At 44.2% G+C, this 11,397-nt stretch overlaps 1 pseudogene; it reads right to left on the bottom strand.

Moving 5' to 3' along the window:
• Positions 1–9,621: 9,621 nt before the first annotated feature.
• On the bottom strand, positions 9,622–11,040 carry LOC134934590 (WD repeat-containing protein 82-like; annotated as a pseudogene).
• Between the last annotated feature and the right edge of the window lie 357 nt (positions 11,041–11,397).

Genomic DNA, 11,397 nt, shown 5'->3' with positions numbered 1-11,397 from the left:
AAGGAAAACACACCCCACCCTACCTCTCAACCCCAGGGACATACACTACCCACCCCCACCCTGGCTCAGGAATATATACAACCCACCCTAACCCTTAGCCCTAGGGACATAAGCTGCCCAACCTACACACACACACACACACACACACACACACACACATCACCTGCTCAGAGACATAGAATGCACCCCCCCCCCACTACCACCCCCAATCCAATGGAACATACACTACCCACCCTAGCCACAGGGATATACTATGCCCCCCTCCCCCCAGCCCCAAGGCAATGTCTTTGTTTCCCATGTGGGGCCCAATGTGTTTTTTTCAAAGGGGTAATCACTTCCAAGGCATGGTTTTGCCTAGTAAATAACTAGCCCTTTAAAAAAAATGTCAGAGTTCGTCCGGCATCCCGCACGGCCGTCTCCTGTACGGACCAATGAGTTTGGTTGTTTTTTTTCTGTGAGGGCAAATGTGTTATATTGGTTTCTTGTAGGGACCAAGGTGTGTGTGTTTTTTCCTGCTGTGGTCAATGTGTTTTTTTTTGTGCAATGTTTTTCTTCTGCTCATGCATCTGCATTACACTGCGCCTACATCTCAATAATGTTTGTACAGAGTTGCAGTACAGATTCAGACGCATGCACAGAGAAGTCTATTAGAAATGTGTTGGTAATTCCTGGGTGGTTACAAGGCGTCAGCTGATTATGCGCAGATATTAGCATAGTGTTGGCATGTTGTTGAAGGGACACGGGCAAGTTACTGAAAGTGGTTGCATGCAAAGATGCTGAATTGCTCACATTGGAGGGCATACTCAGACAGATGATCTGCACCTAATATAAGGCTGGTGAAAAATGCAAAAGTGCAAACAATGGTGGCATTGAAAGAAGCACAAAGTATGATTGCAGTGTCTGTATACATTGAAAGTGGGCATCTCAGTACTAGTCGTACATTTGAACACAGGGGTCTACACCAGGGAAAGTACTTTGTAGTGGTATTATGTTATAGAAGCAGCTGCAGCAGAAGATGCAAGGAATACCACGACTGCCCCTGACTCAGAATAAGGCCATATGAGGAGGGATCCGTCCCCCTTAACAACTAACCCTCCCCCCACACACACACACACAGCCACCTATAAATTCCTGGGCTGCATTTTCATACCAATCCACCCATGCACACTGGTTCTCATGGAGTGGAGCTTCAGCTGGGTATAAAACAGCTCACCAGTCGGTGAGTGTATGTAGGCACTGGGTGATTGTGGATTGTAAGTAATCATAGGTCTCTCTGGAGCTAAGAGGAAGACATGTGTGTTCCACTGTGATACTCTAGATGGCCCCTGCATATGCTCAGAAGAACTCCTGGTAGCCAAGTTGTGATAGGGCACAAATCCTCTCTGGAGAACAGGAAAATGGGAGACATGCCTACTTAAAACATTTACTGTAAGACAAACAATAAAATATGTACTGTTGCAAGGATTGCATAGTTCCACATTGTGTTAATGTGGAACATCAGGATTTCCCAGGTTTAGCAGAGCAGCAGCAGGACTGAAGGGTCCAGTCCATGTTTTGCTTCAATCAGTTGTCAGCCAAAGCTAGGCTAATTAATTAAAAGCACCTGTAATCTGCCTTACATACAGTATGTGTTCAGTAAACAGAGACATTGCTACTGATGGCAGTTAGTGTCCAGACAATAGTTGGGAGTGTGGGGTGATGTTAGGAGCCATTTGGAACATGCACTTTTTGTGATTACCAGTATTTGGACTGTTATCTGCTGTTGTGAAACCTGACCTGTAAAACCTACATATGAAGCTGTATCCTAATAAAAGTGTGTTGGATTTTACCTTGTCTATGTGATTTCTGTCACAGTACCCTATAAATATAATAATACTTGTCTTTAGCTTCTCACTTCAAACTACAGATGCTTATGAATAGTATAGTATTGTATGGCACTGAATGCATCAAGATCATGTTATAAGTTAATGATGCATTTTTTCATAAGATTTTACATTTCTTTAGGCTCTCCCACAAGGATTAATGTTTGACTTTGCTGGTGAAAAGGTTAATGCTACAGACTGGTTGAAAGATCTCCCCCACATTCTCAAGGTAGATGGGGTGGGTTGGGATAGCCATGAGGGGACTGTGAGCAGGGCCGGTGCAAGGTTTCCCAGCACCCTAGGCAAATCATCAGCAAACCCCCCCCCCCCCAAAAAAAAAAAAAAAAAAAAAAAATATATATATATATATATATATATATATATATATCAGAGGCGTAACTAGGGATTTTGGAGCCCAGGGCTATATCATTAATGGCGCCCCCCCCCCCCCCCCCCCCAAAAAAAAAAGCGAAGGGTGAAATCATGCGCGCGCGCTCCGGAAAAGGGGCCGTGGCCACTAAACGGGGCATGTCCCTCAGTGTAGTAATACCCCTTATACTCTCTAGTACTGGTGCCCCTTTCAAATTTTAGCACACTGAATGAGCCGAAATTCACATTGTAGCACACTGAATGAGCTGAAATTCACCTTGTAGCACACTGAATGAGCTGAAATTCACATTGTAGCACACTGAATGAGCTGAAATTCACCTTGTAGCACACTGAATGAGCCGAAATTCACCTTGTAGCACACTGACTAAGCCGAAATACACATTGTAGCACACTGAATGAGCCGAAATTCACACTGTAGCACACTGTATGAGCCGAAATTCAGCTTGTAGCACACTGAATGAGCCGACATTCACATTGTAGCACACTGAATGAGCCGAAATTCACACTGTAGCACACTGTATGAGCCGAAATTCACCTTGTAGCACACTGACTAAGCCGAAATACACATTATAGCACACTGAATGAGCTGAAACTCACCTTGTAGCACACTGAATGAGCCGAAATTCACCTTGTAGCACACTGAATGAGCCGACATTCACATTGTAGCACACTGAATGAGCCAAAATTCACATTGTAGCACACTAAATGAGCCGAAATTCACACTGTAGCACACTGAATGAGCCGAAATTCACACTGTAGCACACTGAATGAGCCGAAATTCACCTTGTAGCACACTGAATGAGCCGAAATTCACATTGTAGCACACTGACTGAGCCGAAATTCACATTGTAGCACACTGAATGAGCCGAAATTCACACTGTAGCACACTGAATGAGCCGAAATTCACACTGTAGCACACTGTATGAGCCGAAATTCACCTTGTAGCACACTGACTAAGCCGAAATACACATTATAGCACACTGAATGAGCTGAAACTCACCTTGTAGCACACTGAATGAGCCGAAATTCACCTTGTAGCACACTGAATGAGCCGACATTCACATTGTAGCACACTGAATGAGCCGAAATTCACCTTGTAGCACACTGAATGAGCCGACATTCACATTGTAGCACACTGAATGAGCAGAAATTCACACTGTAGCACACTGAATGAGCCAAAATTCACATTATAGCACACTGAATGAGCCGACATTCACACTGTAGCACACTGAATGAGCCGAAATTCACCTTGTAGCACACTGAATGAGCCGACATTCACATTGTAGCACACTGAATGAGCCGAAATTTACACTGTAGCACACTGAATGAGCCGAAATTCACCTTGTAGCACACTGAATGAGCCGAAATTCACATTGTAGCACACTGAATGAGCCGAAATACACATTGTAGCACACTGAATGAGCCGAAATACACATTGTAGGACACTGAATGAGCCGAAATTCACATTGTACGACACGGTATTCTAGAGGGGGGACATGTGGGGAGATAACAAGGGGGCATGGAGAGAGAGGCATACAGAGAGAAAGGCATGAAGAGAGATGGGGCATTAAGAGGGAGAGAAGAGGGGGGCTTGGTATGAGGAGAAAGAGGCATATGGGGGGGGGGGGAGAGCGCAAGGGAGTGAGATTTCAGAGAGGTGCTCTGGAGAGCAGTTACACATACAGACAGTACCTTCAGGTGGGGAGGCAGCTCCGTGGTGTCACAAGCTGGGCGATCTGGTATTATTTGCAGTGCTCAAATGCTTCTGGACCCCGCAGCCCACCAAAACATTATGCGGTCATGGGGGGTTATAAGATAAGCGGGAGGAGACGTAGAAGGCAGGAGGAGGCAATGCGGGAGATTGACGGGGTCACGGGGATAGGCAGAGAGAAAGGGAGAATGACGGGGATAGGCAGAGTTGCGCAGCGGCTGATCCAGGAGTCCAGGACAGACTCTTCAGACTTATACTGTCCTGGACTCCTGGATCAGCCGCTGCGCAACTCTGCCTATCTCCGTGTGAAGTGAAGAGGAGCCGAGCCCGCTTGCCTGTGTACAGCTCCGGGAGCGCTGCGGTCACGCTCCCGGCTCCCAGCAGCAGAACACACATGACGGAGGCAGCATAGTGCGCCAGCGCGGTGCGGCGCTATAGTAACGGGCGGCAATAGCGGGGGCGGGTGGTGACGGATAAGAAGTCCTTTCCTCCCTGGGTGAATGTGCCGCCCCCGGACATCAGGGTGGGTATGAGAAGGGAGGGGGAGTCAGTGAGCGACGCAGCAGTGAAGGAGCAAGAGGTGAGCCGGAACGCGGTGGCCTTACATTTTTTTTTTTTTTTTTTACTCAGCACCGCCCTTAAAGTGCCGGCGCCCATAGGCAGCTGCCTAAAGCTGCCTAGTGGTAGCGCCGGCCCTGACTGTGAGAATTCTAGAGAGCATTACATATGCATGAAACCTTCATTTACATGCAGTATCTTCTCTGCTGTAACAGTTACTGCTCTTCCCAGGGAACAGAATGGAAGAGAGGCAGTTAGGCAGCCAGTAAGAGCATGGTTGTGTCTATGTTATCTTCGTGATCAGGACCTGGAAGTGACATAACGAGAGGGCAGGAGAGGACTTCCGCCCTTACAGCACCTATAAATGTTTTCTCTGTTCTCCCTTTGTGTGAGGTTTTGTTTTGTTTTTTCTGTGTACCATTGGACCCTCGCAGGCTCGCTTCACTCACCACGCTTCAGGCTCGGTGCCTCGCTCCACTCCGCTTGCCACAGGTTACTATTCCAAATAGTTTGTGACATGGACCCAGGAGGTTATGGGAAAGGTTCTCTCCACAAAGGGAATCTAGACGCTACCGTAAGAGCATGAGGGGAGGGAGGGGGAGTGCAAGGTCTCTACTGATCCATTGCTAGACTAATACCATAGGAGGTTATATAACAGATATTGTCTTCTAGTAGGTCTTAATGTTGTTTGTCTGGGGGGGGGGTTGTAATGTTAACTTATTAATAATTATTTTCAAGATACTGAAAATCTAATAACTACAACACCTACAATATGTTTTACATGTGTAGGGACTCTGTGACTCAATCCCTCCTGCAACACTGTGACATAATCTATCAGGCCAAACTTCATGTTTTTAATGAAAGTCGATGATATATCATGTAGGACTAGTTTTTGGCTTAGTTGATTGATGTGCAGCGCTCACAACTGTAATCATTTTAGTAAGCAGGGTTCTCTTTCTTTAACTGCCTTGTCAAAGAAACCATACTGCACTGTTGCACTGTTTGACCTCTGTATTATAGTCAAATTAGCTAGAAGACATTATCCAAAAGTACATGAATAATCAATTACAATCAAGAAGATCTATAAACGTCACAACACTAATTACACTACATTAGGGTATGTATGTACTAATGTTTTTATACTTGCAATTAAATTACCCTGCTTTGTTCTCATTGTTTTTGAGTTAATTGAGCTATTTCAACTGTAATCGCCCCTTTTCCTTTAACACAAGCAGGGAGTCTCCATGTCTTGACACAGTTACGTCCCCCTGACACACTATACTGTTTCCAGCCAGTTATAAAATCATGGTGCAATAGAAATGTCATGGTGGCATTTAATAGAAGAAAAAAAACTGCACATACTGTACATATACATGCAGAGTTGGCTTAAATAGCTAGTAGACTGAAAGGTGAGCAGCCATTTTGTCAATGCTATTATACGTGCAACATGTGGATTTTCATCTAAATTATTTACATTAGCTGATTCACGTGAAGATCTGAGAGTTGTCATTTTCCTAATCTTTGCTGAGATTTCTAGATAAGTGACTTCTACCATACTGATAAAAATAACTACCCAGTTCTGCCTGGAAAAATTGTTCACAGTCTTTTCACAGTTTTCCATTGATTTGGGTGATGATTTCAGCAAGAATGGAAAACAAAATCCATCACGTACAATTTTTCCACAAAATAAAATAAACTTTCACTATCCACTACTGTGTTTATTCTTACGTAGACACCTATTATTTTAACATTTACCCTTTATTTACAGAATTTTAAATCATTTGACAAATCTACCATAAAAGGATAATTTATGAATAGGAAATGATGGAAGTCTGTAAATGGCTGTACAATACCTTGAGTTATATCATCAAAGTCAACTACAAAATCTTGGATGTATGATATGTGGTGATCTTAAAGTAATGTCCATGCTCATTGGACAGCAAGGAGAACTTACAAAGTAATCATGCGTTTTGTGTGAATGGGACAACCAAGCAAAGGTTCATTTTATCAGAAGTAAAAAAATGGCTATTTCTCTTTGGACTGTGAGAGTAGACCACAATGCATCTGGGAAATCCTCACTTTCACTGGGAGAGTATACAAACTCCTCACAGAGTGGGCACTGGGTTGAGATGAACACAGTACACTAACGCATTGAAAAATTCTGGTATAGCATAGTGACAATAACAACAAATACTGTTACTAAATGTTCTACAATTGAGTTGCCCTTTCTATTTGATTCAATATCCCACTTTGGCGTGAGAAATCTAAATCAATGGTATTAGTGTTGGACTGGGGGATAAAGGGTCCACCGGGGAATTCAGTGTTAGGAGGCTATGTGTAGGGGTGTGGCCAGTCTCCACAGAGGTTTGAATAGCCATTAGAGAGTTCATGAACTGGGCCCCTTGATAGGTACTGTATATATAGTAAATACTGATAGTGTATGCAATGCACCAGATTAATAACAACAATGTACTGTAATGAATACACCATAGTCCTGTGCAGTATAAGGTAACATATGTATTATGCATAAATCAAGTGCACAGCCTGGAACCTGATCCTTAGAGGAGGTGGACACACACACACACACACACACACACACACACACACACACACACACACACACACACACACACACACACACACACACACGTGTACTGGGGCCAACTGGGAGTTTCCCCTATACCTCTGTGGGCCAGTCCAATCCTGAATGGTATATTTATATTTTATATATGAAAAGGCTTCTCCAACCGTACTCTGTTGGTGTCTTGGAGATTAAACATTCAGAGGAGAATGAATGCAATAAATAATACAGCCCATTGTTACCCATTGTGGGCTGTTGTTTAACACTTACATATTAGATCATCATCATCATATATTGAGTTATTATTGTATTACTCACTCATGCAATGGGCTGCTGAGTGTACATGTGGTGATCAAATAAATTATTATCAAGGAAAGAACCTTGTTGACCTTTGTATCCAGCGGTTACTACTTAGCACCTCTGTTTTTCAATAGTAATTAATACTCAGATTCCAAATGCATCTTCTGCTTACCCATGTGTGGTTTCATAAAAAATTAATCATGAAAATGGTTAGGTGAAATCAATTAAAATATTTTGAAGGTAAAAATGTAAATGTGAAAGACAAAAATTAAGATGGGCAAATTTGAGATTATGTACTCTGTCTTTTCTGTTAAATTCCTTTCTGAAACAGAAATACTGTAGTACAGATGAGTGCAAGGCTCCACTAAAATTTATCTATCGAAGTTAATTGTTCAATGCATTAAAAGTATTTTGGCTTTGTTATATGTGTTATAAAAAAAATCCAAGTAAAAATGTTTTAATAAAGGAAGATTTTTTTAAATTAAACCAGTTTTTTTACACACTGTCCTTGGACAATCTGTGTAGTCACTACATTATGGGGGTCATTCAGATCTGATCATAAATGTGCTAAAAAATTTTTTAGCACATCTATGATCAGTCACTCTGACATGCAGGGGGCGCCCAGCACAGGGATAGTCTGCCCCGCACGGCGGCGATGCTTTTGTACCTGGCGAGTAGCTCCCTGCCAGCACAGATCCCTGACATCATGCAGCCGCCGTGGCCAGCCTCCCCAATGGCGTTCTAATGCCGTTGGCATGCCCCCTAGTGCCCCACGACCGCCTCTGCCTGATTGACAGTTAGCATCTCACTGGGCTCCCGGGGTGCCCGTGCGCACTCCACAAAGTGATTCAGACTGAGACCGCTGCAGTGATGCAGTCTGAGTTACCCCCTATGTCTGCCTCAAACTCATCACAGCAACCCATGTGTATACTTGCCCACCTCTTGGCCAATGAGACAAAGAGACAAAGAGATTTCCTCCTCCTATGTTCTATCAAACCATTTGTAAAATTTTTGGTGTATTTTGACAAGGTTAGTGGATCCACACAAGGGATAATATTATGTTAACTAAAAGTACATTGTATTACCTGAAAGTCTAGGTATAAATGCAATGTCAAAAATTATTTAATACAAATTGAAATAGCATTACATTTTAAGAACAATTATAGTAGGTTCTAATTTACTTGCAATGCATAAGCAAACGCAAGGAGGGTTTACGGTTGCCCAGAAACCACCTACTATTGGGCAGTGGCACAAATTATGACCACAATAGCAATAGTATATAATACTATTACTAGAGCTGCTGCCACAACATGTAGTTTAAGTGACAGTGTGGAGCTGCTGCACATGCTCAGCGATAGCAGCGTCTTCTAGCAAGTCTGCTGTATGTGTGTATCTAAGCACTCAGTGTGCTGTACCAGAGAGTAGCTGCCAATAAGAAGAGACAGACGCCTTATCATGAGGTTGGAGTATGTGTGCTTAGAAAGTGCAGTTCTATTTCCTACTGGTTCTATTATGTTTATGTATTATTTATTATGGGATGTTTAACCTTTTCCTGACCACTGTATGTTATTTATATTAGTTCAATATATTTGATATAGCTTATACTATAGACCATCTTTAGTCATAATTATTAATACTGTATCCCATACACTATCCCAAGCAGGGGCGTCAGAACGTTTTTTGGTTGGGGGGGGGCAAGATAAAATCTCAGTTTGGCGCCCCTAGCTCCAGGCCACTTTAGACAGGTCTCTTGCACCTGTATGGAACTCTATGGAGCAGCTGGGAGTGGCCCCTTGTACACATTACACCTGGTAGAGCCCCTTATACACATTATGCCAGGTAGAGCCCATTATACACATTATGCTAAGTGGAGCTCATTATACACATTACACCTGGTAGAGCCCATTATACACATTATGCCTGGTAGAGCCTATTATACACATTATGCCTGGTAGAGCCCATTATACACATTACGCCTGGTAGAGCCCATTACACGTTACACATTACGCCTGGTAGAGCCCATTACACATGTTACACATTACGCCTGGTAGAGCCCATTACACGTTACACATTACACCTGGTAGAGCCCATTATACACATTACGCCTCGTAGAGCCCATTACACATTACGCCTGGTAGAGCCCATTACGCATATTACACATTACGCCAGATAGAGCCCATATATACATTACGCCTGGTAGAGCCCATTATACACATCTGCTAGTTAAGTGCCTCCTCCTCATTGTTCATCTCCTTACTGCTTCCCCAATGCAATGCAAAGGTCATGAACTTGGAAATGAACTGTAAGCAGGTGATGGATCCGGTGTGCTTGACATCCAGTACGGACACTTTCATGCTGCTCTCTCCATTCCATACATGGATCTTGCCATCTTTCGACCCGATCATAATGAACTGAGAATCCAGGGTGAAAAGCTTCTAGTGTGACCGTTTTACTGTTGTTATAACCCCCAAAGGTGTGTAGCACGGCCCTTTAAACGCATCAACCAGCCTCAGGAAGCCGCCATTGGTAGAGAGAAAAATTAATTTTCCATTGTTGCTAAATTTGAGTGACGTCCATTCGCAGGTGCGGTCATAGGGGGTCATTCAGAGTTGTTCACTCGCTAGCAGTTTTAGCAGCCGGTCAAATGCTAAACCACCGCCCATTGGGAGTGTATCTTAGCAGAAGTACGAACAAATGCATCGCAGAGCGGCAGCAAAATAATTGTGCAGTTTCAGAGTAGCTCCAGACCTACTCAGCGTTTGCGATCACTTCAGACCATTCAGTTCCAGATTTGACATCACAAACACGCCCTGCGTTCTCCCAGCCACGCCTGCGTTTTTCCGAACACTCCCTGAAAACGGTGAGTTGACACCCAGAAACGCCCCTTTTCTGTCAATCACTCTGCAGCGGCCATTGCGACTGAAAAGCTTGTCTCGACCTTGTGTGAAACTACATCGGCTGTTGTGAAAGTACTTTGCGCGTGCACATTGTGCCGCATGCGCAGAAGTGCCATTTTTCCACTTAATCGCTGCACTGCGAACATTTTTAGCTAGCGATCAACTCGGAATGACCCCCACAGTTCATCTTAAAGGTGGCAAACGGACCCTTATCAAAAGAGTGAAGATCATACAGATTCACCATCTTGGAATTAACTCCTGCGGCAAAAATAAGACCCTTTGGATCAAATGAGCACACTAGCTTCCCCTGTAAGTGCATCAGACCCTGACAGTTGGGAGACCGGAGGTCCCACAGGTGGATAGTTTTATCCAAGGACCCAGAAATAAATGCATCGTCCAACGGAGACATAGATAACGCAACGGCCCTTTTATTGTGGCCGGGAAATAACGGCTATATTTATTATCATGAAGAGAGCTGGTATCATCAATTTTGTTGGAGCTATAAACCACGGTATTTGCTGCATGTGTGTATCGGATGAGATCCACACAGAACTTCTTGCTGTACAGCGTCCTCTTGGGCATGCCCTCCTGGCAGTATTACAGCACGATTGAGCCGTCGTCGCAGCTGGAAGGGACTGTCTCCCCGCCAGGACTGAAGTCAAAGCAGTTGATCTTATCGGAGTTCTTGCGGAAAATCTTTGCAACCCGGAAGCTGTGCAGCACGTTGTCGGTCAGCTTCATGGCTGCCCCAGGGGGTAGGGTGATGCGCCCCGATGCAGAAGGGCCACAGAATATGGGGGTGCAGGCAGGGGCGGATTGGAATCTAAACCCAGCCCTAATATGGGTGTGGTCTGTTGGAGGGGTGGAGTCTGTCAAGTGGGCGGGATCACTGCTCAGAAGGCCTGAATACAGGCATGTATGTAAAGTGCGCGCAGCAGGCGCGCTGCAAGATTTTAGGGGTGTGGCTTCGTGAGGAAGGGCGTGGCCACATAACAGTGCCAATTCACAATACACCACACAGTAGTGCTGCTTATACACATTGCACCAGGTAGAACCCCCTATACACACTGCGCCAGGTAGAGCATGTTATACATATTG

The sequence above is a fragment of the Pseudophryne corroboree genome, chromosome 6 (genome assembly GCF_028390025.1).
Source record: "Pseudophryne corroboree isolate aPseCor3 chromosome 6, aPseCor3.hap2, whole genome shotgun sequence".
Lineage (NCBI taxonomy): Eukaryota > Metazoa > Chordata > Amphibia > Anura > Myobatrachidae > Pseudophryne > Pseudophryne corroboree.
Note: the sequence above shows the minus strand (reverse complement) of the source record. Positions and strands in the feature narration are given on the sequence as shown.